Below are 14,966 nucleotides of genomic sequence, written 5' to 3' on the forward strand. Positions count from 1 at the left end.
GTATATACGTGCATCGTCTATGCGTGTGTAGAGAGTACTTAATCATTCTGCAGTACGCAATTATTCTAATGAAGGGACCAGACGCGACTCACATACGAAGAAGAATCTTCGGTCATAGGAGAGCCGAGGGTGGCTACAGACCCCTGGTGTCTTTCAATGTGGATGCCGCTGGGTTCTACTTGCTACAAAGTATTTCGAGGATGATTTGTGTTGGAATCGAGCTAGAATTTTTACATCAAAGTCTAATAGAAATATATCGAAATAATGAAATATAATGAAGTACTAAAATACATTAAAGTATTAAACATTAAACAAAAGACAATGAAATATTCGAAAGAGAATCTTTTTGATGTCACTCTGAACAGTCAATATCATTTGCTATTAAAAGATTCATGAAGATTATGTGATTAATCATCTACGATTTCTCGATACGATGATGTAACACTTTTCGCAGAAAAAACTGCAATGATCAGGCAGGATTAACATACGTATCGCGCAGATCTGAGGAAAAAAGGCTGGATCGTTCAACAGAGGCCATTCAAAGTGGCTATAAAATTATTTCATCGGCTACAGCCTACGACTAAAAGGCCACGTTAGACTTTGCTCCAGAACCACATGTGGTTACGTCGACTTTGTTTTTTGATCGTCTTTTTAATGTCTTCTTTCACATTACGTAATATCGAATGACATCAAATCTGCCTCTTCCTTCACTGAGAGTCTTTTCATTGGTGAAGAACGCTTTCGTTAAAGTTCCTTTATGACGTCGTAAATTTTTGTTAATGACCATGTTCCAACTAATCACAGAGAGTCTTAAATTCGACATTAAAAGAAAGAATACTTACAAAAAATTGTCTATCTTTTTAGTACCTTAACATTTATAGTTTCTTCTACTAGATGTGTATTTGAAATTCTTTAATTAATTGCGGCTAGAAGTTGAAATATTTTATTGAGATGCTCTAATAGACGGAATTCGAGATATTTCTTCCGATTCCCATAAAATAAACGCCACGCATTCTTTTCCTCAGCTATCATTACCATCGTTCTTCCTTCTGCTCGCTTACGTGGCGTGCGTCGCATTGTTTCTCGGAGTCGTTTCGTTTCCGCGATAATTGCGGCAACGAGCTTCCACTTGACTCGTGCCATCAGGCCCTTAAATTAACCCTGCTTCGTTGTTTGTCCTACTGCGTAGCAATGATCTTCCTTCGTTCATTGTGCACGTAATGTGGGAATATGGGGATGATTCATAACAACGTGACATATCAAAAGAAACGAAGGAAAGTGCGTCGCAGAAGCTGCCTTACTGTTTTCATACAAGTTGGTAACGCTGACGTGGCCCAGAAACATTATCCAATTTTACTTTCGATCCTACTTTGCGGCTCAGAGAGATTTCTTTTAGTTTAGATTTACTATAGATAAATGTCTATTAAAATTAGCTACTGTTCAGTTAATAACAGGGACAATATACATATTTTTACTTAGTTTTCTATTAATGAAAAATAGGCACTAGTTACCTAAAAATCTTAATTGACTAATTGTAAGTTCAGAATTTTAACTTCGTCTTCAGAAAAGCATTCAAGATTTTCGAGTTCAATATTTGGATTTATTTTTTGGATTACTTCAGGCGTGAATGATTTTTGGTGAGGCATACGTCTGCCACGGCTACCTGGTTGAATCGTCCACGACAGCGGAAGGAAACGCGATTATGTCGACATAAAACGAAAACTTGTTTCCTCCGCGCTGCCATTCACGTCCGAAATGCGTTTCCTACTGTGCAGCGGTACGTTTGATGCGTCCATTGCATCTCCTACAGCAGGCCTGTTCTGCATTTCCTTTTTCAACTGTTTACCTTTTTCGATGCTGTGCCCTTTCTACCTTCACCGTCACATGCTCCACATTTTTCCCTTTGGTCTGGTCTTTAGCCTTCGTCTGTTTGTTTCTGTTCAATTTGGAACTCGGAGCTACTGTGAATAGAATGGGGGAGATACAGTTGGACTGCAGATAGAGAATATGTAGTAGGGTAATCGGTGACTGCTTGGAAAAATTATTTTAATATTACAAGCTTCATCAGAAATTGTAAATAGATGTTAGAAATATATACAAATGCAATGGATAAAATATCTACTCATCTTGAATTACTGAGAAAACTATCACAGTATAACATTTGATACCACTTGTTCCAAGAACCATTTTTCCAGAACCATCTTTCAAAAATAACTCTAAATCAGGGGATCAAAATATGTTACATTTTTACAAAATTACAAAAGTTATTAAAGGATATAAATATAGATATCATGATTTGATCAAAAAAGACCCGGGGAACTTAGCAAGAATACAACTTTTAAATTTGATTACTGCAAAACATATGTGAAATGTGTTCAATTAATGAAAGAAAATAGCTGTGATTAATTTTACACCAAGTAGCAAAAGACATATTTTTAGTAGTTTACACCTTCCAAGGTATCGCAAAGCACCACTCAAGTGGGTTAACTCACTGTTCCTCTACATGGCCCTCTGGCATCAATAACTTCAAGTAGATGCAGACAATTGGTCAGACCCATAGCAACTTCAATCCCCCTGAATACCACGCGAGACACCTAAAACGAGGTCCCCAACGAAGGAGCGCCAACAATACCCCAGGCATCTGAAACGCTCAAAGGAACCCACTTTTGAATCATCTTCTTTGATCCATCACTCAAGGAGCCCACCGCCGAATGTACAGGCCGTATTGTCAGACAGTTCGTTTAATTCCCGCCGTCAAGAGAAATAGCTCATAATTAACTAACCGCAACGAGGTGCGAGTCAAAGAGGGACAGCGAGAGATTCAGTCGAAGCGTTCCAGGAGTTTATGTAACTCGCGCCTTTATGCCCGCGGACAAGCCTTTCGAGCAGCGCTTAAACGAACCAACCGTGAAACTTTTTCACCGCTCGGGGACGCCAGTGAACGGCGGTATCGCGGAAAAACTCTGCAACATGTTTGCAGAGAAACCTCTGACTCGCTCTCGCCGGCTTCATACCGAGTCATTTAATTACACGCAGCGGTGCTGGATGCTGCATGGGGCGCATTAACCAATGATAAGATACAAACGTTACGATTACTTCAGTGCGGGTTAGTGGTATTTATTATATGGTTTACGGTGGCATCAGGCTTGTTAGTGGCCGTTTTTGCGCGGCATTATGACGGTTTGCGGTAGGGAAACATGACGGTGGCTGTGAAGACTCGACTCGTTTGGAAATGTGCGTTCCCATGGGAACACGACAGCATTTATGAGCATCTCGCTGGAGTTATCAGAACGGTGAATGAGGGACGTTCTCTCTGGAAATTGTACAGAGTGTTTCATTTCGAAGTATTGAAGGGATACCCGTTAATTATGCACAGTATTAGCATATTATTTTTTTATGGATAATAAAAGTTTTGAAAGCTGTAGAAGTGTAAGAACTTTTTGAAGTTTTTATAGATGAAAGAAGTGATGTACACATTTTAATTGGATTCAGTATTCGTGTCAAAATGCGAAGAGAACCTGACCAGTTAGCAAAATTATCATATCGATCAAAGAGCTTCGACATCTGCTACCTGCATGCGTTCCCAATAATCGCTAATGAAGGACTGCAAGTAAGACAGACATTTCTACAGCGTACATCAGTAGTCTATATGCACAATTCGAGTTCTTCACTGCGCAAACAAGTTCTTGGAGTACCTTCGAATAGTTGACACTGTTCTGCCTCGAAACCTTGCAGCCTGTTGCTGATGTTATATGCTACGTGACAATGAGACGTGAATCTCATTGTAATGCCTCTTAACATAGCTCATCACAGTGACAAGAACGTGGACATGGCTACAAAAGAATATTTTCAAAATGCTCTTCATTCTCTTTACTTATGTGTCCTCTTTGGTGTCTCTTGGATAATGTTCTTCGAAGGTTACCCAGTACCATTTTATTCAGTCTTGCATTAAGTAATATTACTACAGTCTTCTCGAGCAAAGGATTGGAGAACTTGCAATTTAGCCTAGTTTTGTATTTTTTAATTTTATTGAAGAACCAGTTCGCTTTTTTGCCAATTTCAATGCAAGCCAAGGACATGGAGCTACTATTAACCCTTTAAGTCCTAAATTATGTTACTCAGTATTTGTAAAGTAATTATTATTATTCATGATTAATTTGTGAAATATTACAAGGAAGTGAAACTTTTAAATACCAGCAGAATTCAAAGTCTGTTCGATCTATATTAATTTTATTCGAAGTAATATTTCAAAGCACCTTCAAGCCGCAAAAAATTAAGATTAAGCTACTCTTGCAAACCATTACTCTCAATCATTTCATAAATGGTTGCAAGAATGTTCCTAATATGTAGAGGCAAATTACGTTTTTGCAACCAGGATAAACGTTCAGCAATTACAGGAAGAAGAAAATCCTGCACAGGGGCGGTAAGGAGGACACCGTTCCTGAAATTCCTCGAATACCTGGCAGAAGAACGCCTCTGGCGATTAGGCTAACAGCAGGATCAGGGCAAGGTAGAGATTTCGATCCAAGAGCGACAAAACTCGTTTCCCTTTGGAGGCTCCAGCAACTTATCAGTTTTCCGAAGGCAGTGCCGCGCGTCCGCCCGTCGCTTTGTGTGGCTCTTTACGCCGCAGAGAGACCACAAACGGGGTGTCAGTGTCCCATTGCGTGAGATAATGCATTGGGTTGCGTGTACGTCCACGCACAATGGCCTCGACAGCTTTCGTGGCTTTGTACGGCCCCACCGGCTGGCCTCTTTCGACCGATGCAAACGCTGCATAATAATGTCACACAGCGTGACCGGCTGGTGAATCACGGTGGGCTCAACTGCGACAAACGGAAACCGAATGCATTCGGAATTGAGTCATTAGCTGCTTGTTCGGTGAGTATTAGCAGTTCGTTGCTATGATGGCCAGGGGATATGTGAATCTACGAGTTATGGGTACATTGGACTCTGCTATATTTGGTTTGGCATTGTACTGTTATGCAGTGAAGAAGAAAAGGATGAAGTTCCTTTGAGAAATAATCCCTCTTCTTTTGGACAACTCGAAGTTTATTAGAAATAGGTCTCCAACAGACTTTACAAGAAATTGTATCGCAAGAATTGCTACATTTATTCACTTGTCCAAGCTAGCTAGTAACAAAATTGAATATAACACATTAGTAACAAACCTGACTAAATAGTCAACACAATTATTAATATTTCATCTCTGCATTTGTCTTTCACAACACCATGCGAGTCGTTACACAGGGATTATCCACGGCAGAGTTCCTCATGCCATCTCGAATTTGTCAATGAATAAAAGCTTATGTTAATCACCGCGATGCCCAGCCCAACCTGGATACCTCTTGGGATTAATATGCGCAGAGACAGGCGGAGCTTTTGGAGGATGTCCGCCCAAGTGGAGGCTCCGTTTTAAATCCATAGAATCAAATTATGAACATTCCGGCGTGTTTAATACGACCCTTGAAACGGAGAAGCGATTTATAATCCTGTAGCGTCAGACGATTTGATCTGTGATAGTGTCTTGATGATGAAGAAGAAGAAAACGAATTAAGTGATCTGCTAATGCTGATTTCTTCCATATTTTAATAAGGAAAGTATTTACATGACTTCTCAACTATTTTACTATTTCTTACTACCTTAATAGTTTACTACTATACCCAATTTAGTATTTTATTATCATAGTCTCACATCATAGCTCAGTGGGTGTCTGAAATTTTCGAAGCCCAAATACATACAGGATGATCCTTTTTGAAGGTTTTCAAGTAATTATCTCTTACATTATAGCTCGTTTCAATAAATGTTTTATATAAAACGTTCACCTAGAGAAAATATGTGACCCTCAGATTTCTCCCCGAAATTGAGTAAATTTTATCTAAAACATTTTTTAAAACGAGCTATGGCGTAGGTCCTATATAGTCCTACACTGTATAAGATAATTACATACGAAACTTCAAGTAAGTCACGCTGTATTTAGTATATTCACTATAGCTCAAAAATGATCAAGAATAAAATTATTGTAACCTCCTAACCCCTTTTATTATCTCACTCAGCATCTCTGATGAAACAAAAGTGATGCACCATAAGCAAGAGTTCATCTCCAGACCGTGTCCCTCCACTCCTCCACCGAACCCATCAATGAACCATGTATCTACACCAACGAGCCACTGTACTGGTTACCTCAAAAGGATACCTGTTTCGCTATCCCAGCAGTCAGCTCTCCCAGTCAGCTCGGATAATGTCTGGATCCGCTGTGGCTCGGTCGACGAGTACAGGAGTCTAATTACGTAAGGGAGTCAACAAGAGGGATCGGTAACCCCCGAAACGGCGCACGAACCCGCAAGGAATATAATGCCCTTCCATGAACACGATCCTCGGCGTTTATACGCGAAACGGACGGTGCTCCTTTGAGCAGGATAGCCTGCCGGCACGGATTCGAGGATCACGCACACCAGGATGAAGGGTTTCGGCGAGGCTACTTCGGTGCTGACGTCTCAATGCAGCCACCGGGAGGACCACCCAGTCGCAATACTTCCTACGACCGCCCGAACCAGAATTCCCGTGAAAAAGGACCAACGCGGAGGGAAGGCTGGAGCGAGGGGAGGGGCGAAGGAGGAAAAGAAGAGGCGAGAAAGAAAGAGGACGGTGGACGTTGAAGTGAATCGCGGTGCAACAGGACGCGGCGAGGGAGAAACCAACAGCGGAGGCGCAGCCGCGAGGTACAGAAAAGGAAGAGGTCGAAAAAGGTGCAGGCTAAGCGAAGAGTGAGATACGATCGCGCTCGAAATTTACTCATTCGCCCGTAATTGCTTTCGGGATGCGCACGTACGACAGGTAGGGGCCGTTCTCTCTGTACCGCCACCTGCGCTCACGCGATCCACTTTCGAAGAGACCGCCGTGTTACGCTCGGCCGATTGTCAACGAGGAGAATGAACGAAAGTTGGACGAGGCCGCTTAATGAGTTCGTTGAACAGGTTCCTCCTTTCCCCGTTTCACTGGGACGGGTGACGATTATATTATTAGTGTTACGTGATTACGGCTTCGGGGAGCTGTTGGATGGCTGACGTCGCGCCTCGGATTCTGGACATAATGTTGCTTTCAGTGGGTCCATTTGGTTCTGTAGGATTGAACTATGCCTGCCTCCTACTTGGGAGTCAGGTTTCTGGCGTGGGACGATGAATAGTGATGTAGGATATTTTTTAGTGTGATGATCTTAAGGTGTTTTATGAGGATTGTTGTCTTGCTTGGGTTCGTTAGTATGAATTTGTTTTTTTTTTCTTTTACTGTGACACAATTCTTAATCCTAGGAGATATATACGTTCTTGTCGACGTATTTGAATCGAGTGTAATTTTTACTTTCTGTCTCAACAAACTTTTTAATTTTGGCTGGAGTTTTAAATATTATTATTAATGTCTATATTACTGATTTCAGGGGGAGCTTAAGTGGTTATTGGACACTGGCCACACTTACTTAATTTTTTAGAGATTTCCTTTTAAACGTAACTCGTTTTGATGAATTTGTTGAATTGATTTTATAGTACCTATTCGAATCCTACCAGTTAACGTAATTTAGTAGAAGGGAAAAATTACTAAATTCTTCAATGATTGCTCGAGAGTTGTTCACGACTCGTCACGAGCTCAACTACGCGAGTAATTACACTCACGACGATGATCAGGAACGCGGTGTACTGCGAGGTGAGCAACGCTGACACGGATGTCAATAAAGCTGTCGTTGCTCATCGCGAAAGAAAATATCCCATGCTGGATTAATCCGATTGGAAATTAGAATCTACCCGCCCACCGTTCACGGATCGCGATCGATCGTAACGCGCTGATAAATGTGACGCGATCGCTGATAATCGCGACACGCGTAGTTAAGTAAAGAGCTGCGTTATCGATTACGTTCACGCATTGCTCGCGAAGAAAATCTGCGTCACTGTCAAGGTTTCCGGTGTAACTAAAGATACTATATTTTTTGCTTAAGTGTATTAAGTTATCTGTATTCAATACGGTGAGTGAGTTAGAATCGGTTTATGAAGGTTATTCGTATTAATATGTAGAAGTTAGAAGAGAAATTGATACGACAAGCGTTTAAACAGAGAAGTGCTCATACTGAAGTAGTACACAATAGTTGGTAAACTGGTGATAAGGGGAAACATATTGAAAGAATTTTTATTTAAAAGTATAGTATTCATAATGTTGATCCCAACAAGTAAATTTTAAATGAGTATATTTATTAGTAGCTACTAAAGAAAAGAACTAATAACCAAGTAGTGATTAAAGAGTAGAAGCTCAGAACAGATTGTAAGGAAGTGGGAACAAGGAAGCATTAGGTACAATTCCATAGGAGTTCTAAGAGACTCAAACTCCAACACCTACCTCATGCTCCAGAGATGGGAAATAAAAGTACTTGAAATTTTTATAGAATTAATAAGAACTTGCGTCAGATCCTTAGTAATTATAGATACATATTTATAAATATAAGAATATAGAAGACACATATTGATGAAAATTAGTAATCTTGAAACACCCCAGTGACTCTCGAATTACAAAGGTTAACCATGGTTTCTCGAACGGAAACTATGTTAATTAAAAGCATCTACGTGCGAAGGAACGATCTCCCTCGGTTTTCTTTCGAAACGTCTCCGTGTTCGACTTGTCGACGAGGAATTTTCAAACACCTATCTCGAACGGGAACAGGGACGGGTTCTCTTTGTTCACGCGAACACGTTGTTCGTTCTCACTTGCAAATAGATTCCCAAGAGTTTGCCAACACCTGAACGTCTCTCACCACGAGGCCAGAGAGAAAGATGTCGATGGATTCGGGCCGTGTTTCGTCGAGTTTGCACCGGGCGCTTCGGAGCGTCGGGAATGATCAAGATCAAGATCCCTGGCCAATCGTTCCAACCTTATACGTTTCGCTTAGCATACGTGTAGATCGTTCCTAGTTAACATATTCGATCCTATTCGACACGTATCGATCTGACCTGTCTCTGGCACTGACGGTACACGCGAGAAATTTGAAATTCGATGCACTTTAGAACCAACTAGGCCCTAGGCAACAATTCGCGTTTAAATCTCGATCCACTGCTAGCCAGAGTGGTTTTGCCCTAGCAAGAGTCATCCAATATTTCACTTAACCAATAGGGTCACAGTATTTCTACTAATTAAATTTGAAATATTTAGTACGAAAAATATTACACAGATTAATGAATTACAAACTTCTGAATTGTCTATATGTGTACTATTATAAATAATTTTTCTAATGGAATTTTTCATATTACATTCATTAAGTGCGTGAAAAATTCCTATTTTTTAAATCGATAAAGAATAGTATTAGGAATACATAAAGATTGATCTTGAAAAATGTATAATATTATCTTAAGTACTCATGTTATTTATTGATTACAAAAAATAGAGGACAAGTAGGACAGCCAAATTCTACTTTTTTCCAATCTCAGAGTTGATGAATAAGCGTGGGAAAAGGAGAATAGGAAGTGTTCTCATACAAGTGTGTACATAGCGAACCTGCTGTGCATTCAGTTTCCGAAAGCATTGATTTGCCCTGTGCACGCCAATGATGCTGCACATGCGTGCTGCTCAGAGATTTAAATTCTCGCTCGAAGACGACTTTCTCTACATCGTTATATTTTCATGCAATCGACTCGATTTCAATTCATATTTTTACTTTCGCCCACCTCTGACTGCGCCAAGTCCTTTCAACTTTTTGTGATCGTATACATTTTAAATGTACGTATAATTGCTTGCAATGGCTTGCATATTTTCACAGATCTCTTTTACGACCAGCAATTTGCCTTTTCTCATTCCCCAGTTGTTTTTCTTCTCGCAGTAATTGCAGGTGATAAATTCTGCGGAGCAGGGGGTACAGTAATAACAGAACTTTGTTGCAAGTTGCGACAGAAAGTGTTTATTGCACATGACAATTTTATATCATATTAACGGTTTTACAAAATGCAGTTACTTACGTAAATTACATAATTCAAGCATTGAGCTCTTTAATGATTAAGCTTGGAAGCACTTCAAAACCCTGACAATATTGCATCAAATTTATTTCCAAGAAGCATCAATAGAGATATAATATGATACCATAAATTGTTCTCATAAATTTTGTACATTACTTTAATGTATATACAATATTTTCATTACCTATATCACAGACGATTGCAGAACGATAATAGTTTTACCTATTAATTTTTCAATTTTCACCTGGAAGTAATCTCGAGATTACTCAGTTTCACCAGCATTTTCTGCAGGAATTCCTAAGCGTGTAAGAAGTCAATTAGAACTCACTTGCGCTGGGCCGAAGTGGAACACCAAAACACCAATCACGATTCCGCTATCCATTGGTATAAAGTGTGAAGAAATGGGCATCTAAATTGCTTTATCTTGGATCATAAATATCACCAGGTCTCGGGGAAAACGAGTCTAATGAACGCCACGGACGATTCCACGCGGCTAGGAAAGATACCTGATTGTTATTCCCGGGTGAAAGACAAAACAAGGACGAGAAGGTAACGCGAGTATCACGTGCAACATGCTCGTTGCTTCTGATCCTACTCCCCTCGAGCGTTTTCGACGTCGTAACACATGAACGGGGCAACTGCTCGCAACTCGTGGGAAGATGGAATTGGGTTAATCTTGCGGGCGAATATGTCTCGGGGGATAAAGGAGAAGTGTCACGATTAGCCTGACTTTGGGACATTTGTTAGAGCGTGCTAGACTTCTACGAATTCGTTTGAAAAATTACGGGACAGCGATTTTTGGGAAGAGGGTACGCGACGTCGTAATGGACGCTAAACGAGTCGCTGGATTGCGCAAACTTCGCCTGAGAAATGTAAGGTAAACAATGTTTGGTGTCAATTGTGCAAATTGCGTTAGGGATAGGAATTGGGAGGCTCTGCTCTCACTGGTATATTTGATTTGAAATAATCTGTTGCTTAGAACCTTTTAAGTGAGTAGTTTCTGTGAACGACTACTTATTATGGAGTTACACGTTGCTAAAATCCCAAGTGTACAGTAAAATAATTATAATTAGACTGTAGACGTGTATGCAAATTTATGCCTAATAGTACTAAAAGAATAATACCTAGGTAGAGATTTGCTTAATCTTCTAAATATTCTATATGATGTGTACTTTACTTTGCATAATTTGTAAACTGTATTTTCTACACATTTTAATTTTCTATAGATACTTAAAGAATCGTAGTCTAATTATAACAATAATCTAAAATAGAAGCAGGTACACATTAATTCTCTATAGTCACAATATCAAGAAAATAGTACACTTTTACCTCTTTCCTGCTTCGTAACATCAATTATGACGTCCTTTCATATACAGCATCTAGCCAGCGACAAATCTCACGACATAACGAAAAGGAGCGCTGAATGATGGCAAGGGAAATCGGATTATTAAGAAGGGAACGGATCAATGGTGGGTCGAATAGGCACGATCAGGATTAGTATCGAGTGGGGACGTTCATGCTCTTGCATCCACATTTCGTTTCCTCGGCGTGCATACGGGATACGTGTGCCAGCCACGGTGTTTGCATCGATCCCGCAATATATGGATCACTGTATTATATCAGACCGTTACAGTCGCCTTTAACGTGCAAACACGAGACGAGGAGCTCGTGACATTGCACTGTCTATGATAATACGACACGTGAACTCTATAATCTGGCCTAGCTGCGCCGGTATCCTTTGCATACGGGCAATCCCTGGTTGTCGTGGACAATCTAACCGTGTTAGGCATCCAAGATTTTTACGAGACCCTTCTACGTACGTATAAGGATACTCGAGTTGAATTACTAATTCGATTCGAACGATTCCTTTGAGTCCGTGATATTGAGGGCTATTTCATGTGTGAAGATGAGGAATGGAGTAGTTCAGTGGGTATTGAGGTGAAGTACTTGGACTATCAATGTCTTGGGGAATTTCGAGTTGTCGAAGAGAGTAATTGAATTATAAAACAGCATGACTTTAGCGTTATTTGGGGGTAGCATTACACTTGTAAAAACATGTGTAGTGGAATGCTACAATAGTTACACTAAAAACTATAAGTTAGTGCAAATAAATTTCAATAAAGTAGCGCTTCTCGTAGAACTATCTTAATTTCCCTGAAAATACTAACTTATTCTATTTTACTATATAATACACATTATATTTTCATTTCAGTACACAACTAGAAATCATTCTACTGACATCCCAATGTATTTTACCAACGTATAATTTTATTAACTTTATTGTCCAATCTTGTGTTCTTTTTATTTCAGATAAAATTTAGTTATTGCGCTGGAACGTTCATAGCCAGCTGTAGAGATTGAGGACCAAGGCAATCGTTTACCTTCGATTCGAAGCGTACAAGGTAAAACAATTGCAGCGAATGGTATAAATAGAGAACATCAACCTGAACCGAGAGAAATCGCTTCAAAGAAATATGCATTCTGATGGTTCGTATTATTATCCACGTTGATGCGCCCAGGACCACACACGATAAAGGGAAACAATTCTTAATTCGCGCTCACCCTCCATGTAATGGCATACCATACGCAAACATAGTAGCCCTAACGTGCCGTGACAACCTTTGGCACGCTATAATTTTAATAATAATAGGAATTTTGGGTCAGGGGGATTAATAGAGAGCCGCGCGCCTTTTGATACGACTAGCAGCCACAATGTTCGAGGAATATCCTAACATCCTTTGCTTTATTCGCCCCACTGCGATATATCCTTTACTTCATTCATCACAACTTAATGTAAAATTCAGGGAAGGTTCTTTTAGATCAATCGTGGGAACTCATCTCTGGAGCTGTGTCAAGTAACACTTATTAATAGATAAGCATGATATTTTATTACAGTTTACTTTGAGAGGAAGCTTTTTATTAATTCAATACAAATTACCTGACAGTAATTTTTAACATAGTACTTAAAGTATTAATCAAATCCTAAACCTGTCGTACACTCTACTGAGAAACTTCAAAACTAGCTTCAACATAAAATCAAAGTGACTTCGTGAACCAATTCTCCTTCAATATAAATACCTACTAGTTTTTCTATAACGTAAAATAACTTTCTAATAATCCCCCAATCCACAAACTTCAGCGCCATTGTAAAAAACTTAGATCCACAGATCCTCAGAGCGCGCCCCAAGTGTGAAGCGTCGTGTCTCCTCAAGTGTCGATTTTTCTACTTGGGAAGTCAGCGATTGGATCAGTTCACGCGTCAGCCGTCAAACTTTCAAGCCCGACGTCACCGACACACCTCCAATCGAATTTCCATGGATTTCCATTGGACGAGGTGATAACCAACGAGGCGACCGTTTCGCGAGACGCCAGCCGTGCCGAGGGAATTAATTGGACGCGGCTTTAACTTTACGACTGTCACTATTATACGGCCTTACGGGCGGCTTAAAGCGGCGCGAGCCGTGGCTGCGCAGCTACAAGATAGTTAACGATTAATACGATCGGCCGTGTTTACCGGCGCGTGTTTCACACGCCGACCGGCTAGACGACGCTAATTACGCTATCAAGTAACGCGAGGGAGTCGCGCACCGTCCGCGATAATTGCGTCTAACTAGCCGCTTCAATTGGGGCCAATTGTTCCCTCGCTTTTCGTTTCCCTTTTTCGCCTTACTTTTTCCCTCTGCGCTTTTTGCATCCTGCGTTTATCGCCGTCGAGCTTTCGTTCTGGGAGACTGTTGACGCGTTGACCTTTGACTGGTGTGATGCGCTGTTTTGGTGATTAGTAACTAAGAGAAAGCCTAGGTGGAGGTTGCAGTTGGGTTTTGGGAATCGTCGATGTGTAACTATTATTGTAATGTTTATCTTTGGTGAGTTATGGACTGTGGACGTTTGTGTAGATTCCTATTTTTATTAACAAAGCTAGATAAGTGGGATATAATTTAAGATTTATTTTACTCTTGAAATATTATGAGTCATTTTCTGAATGTTTTATGATTTTGAACATTGTATGCATATCGTACTTTTTTGCATACTAACAATTCCCCTAAATTATGGATTAGCAATTCATATAAGTCAACTGAATCTAGGAAAAGTAAAAGACGGAAGAGAATTAAGATATAGGTATGTGATATTAATAATAATGATATGGACAGTGTTTGTCAAAGTACACCAAAATTAATTGGGTACTACGATTATGTAAAAATGAACTGTGTACCTACGTGGTTTCATATTTTGTCATGTTTTATCACAGCCATGAGAATTCATTGGCATTCTTAACTTCTGTGTTACACCAGTCGAGTTTTCCAATGACAATTTAATTTTGTCGACATCTGATCTTCAGGACGTGACATAGTATACTTTCAAGGATGAGTTACGATAATTATTATTCACCAACACTACGTTTCATGGTCATGTTATATAATACAACAATTAGTTTAAATTACTCCTTACATTTGTACTAAGTCGTATACCACTTATTGTTAAAATAACATATAATTAGGTAACGTTATATAACTTCCATTTCATCTCACAACAGTTCCACTATCGATCAACAAATTTAAAATCTCTTGTTATTCTTGAGCATTTGCTACATAAATGTTTTATATTATTTATTACCTCGTGATTGTACAACCAATCTACCACGAAATCACTATTATCTGTTACTGACAATTACACGATCAAAATCATTCTCATTTCCCGCTCGCCTTCAACAGATTCTAAGAAATGATTATTAGAAAGTTCAAAGGAATATAATTTCTTTATTACATAAGGCATATTACGAAGACTGATTCGATATAATAGTATAATATTACGCAGAAATGTTCCAATTAATAAATGGACGCGGATGCAGCCGACCGACTAATATGGAGCTGGAGTGCAAGCAGCCCACTGTAGTTTGCGCAATACAGGATGCACTAATATGGTTCCAGGGGGTTCCGATAGAAAGCGAGATACATACGTTATGAGGCCGTACCAGCCTCT

This window comes from Calliopsis andreniformis, chromosome 12 (assembly GCF_051401765.1).
Source record: "Calliopsis andreniformis isolate RMS-2024a chromosome 12, iyCalAndr_principal, whole genome shotgun sequence".
Taxonomy (NCBI): Eukaryota; Metazoa; Arthropoda; class Insecta; order Hymenoptera; family Andrenidae; genus Calliopsis; species Calliopsis andreniformis.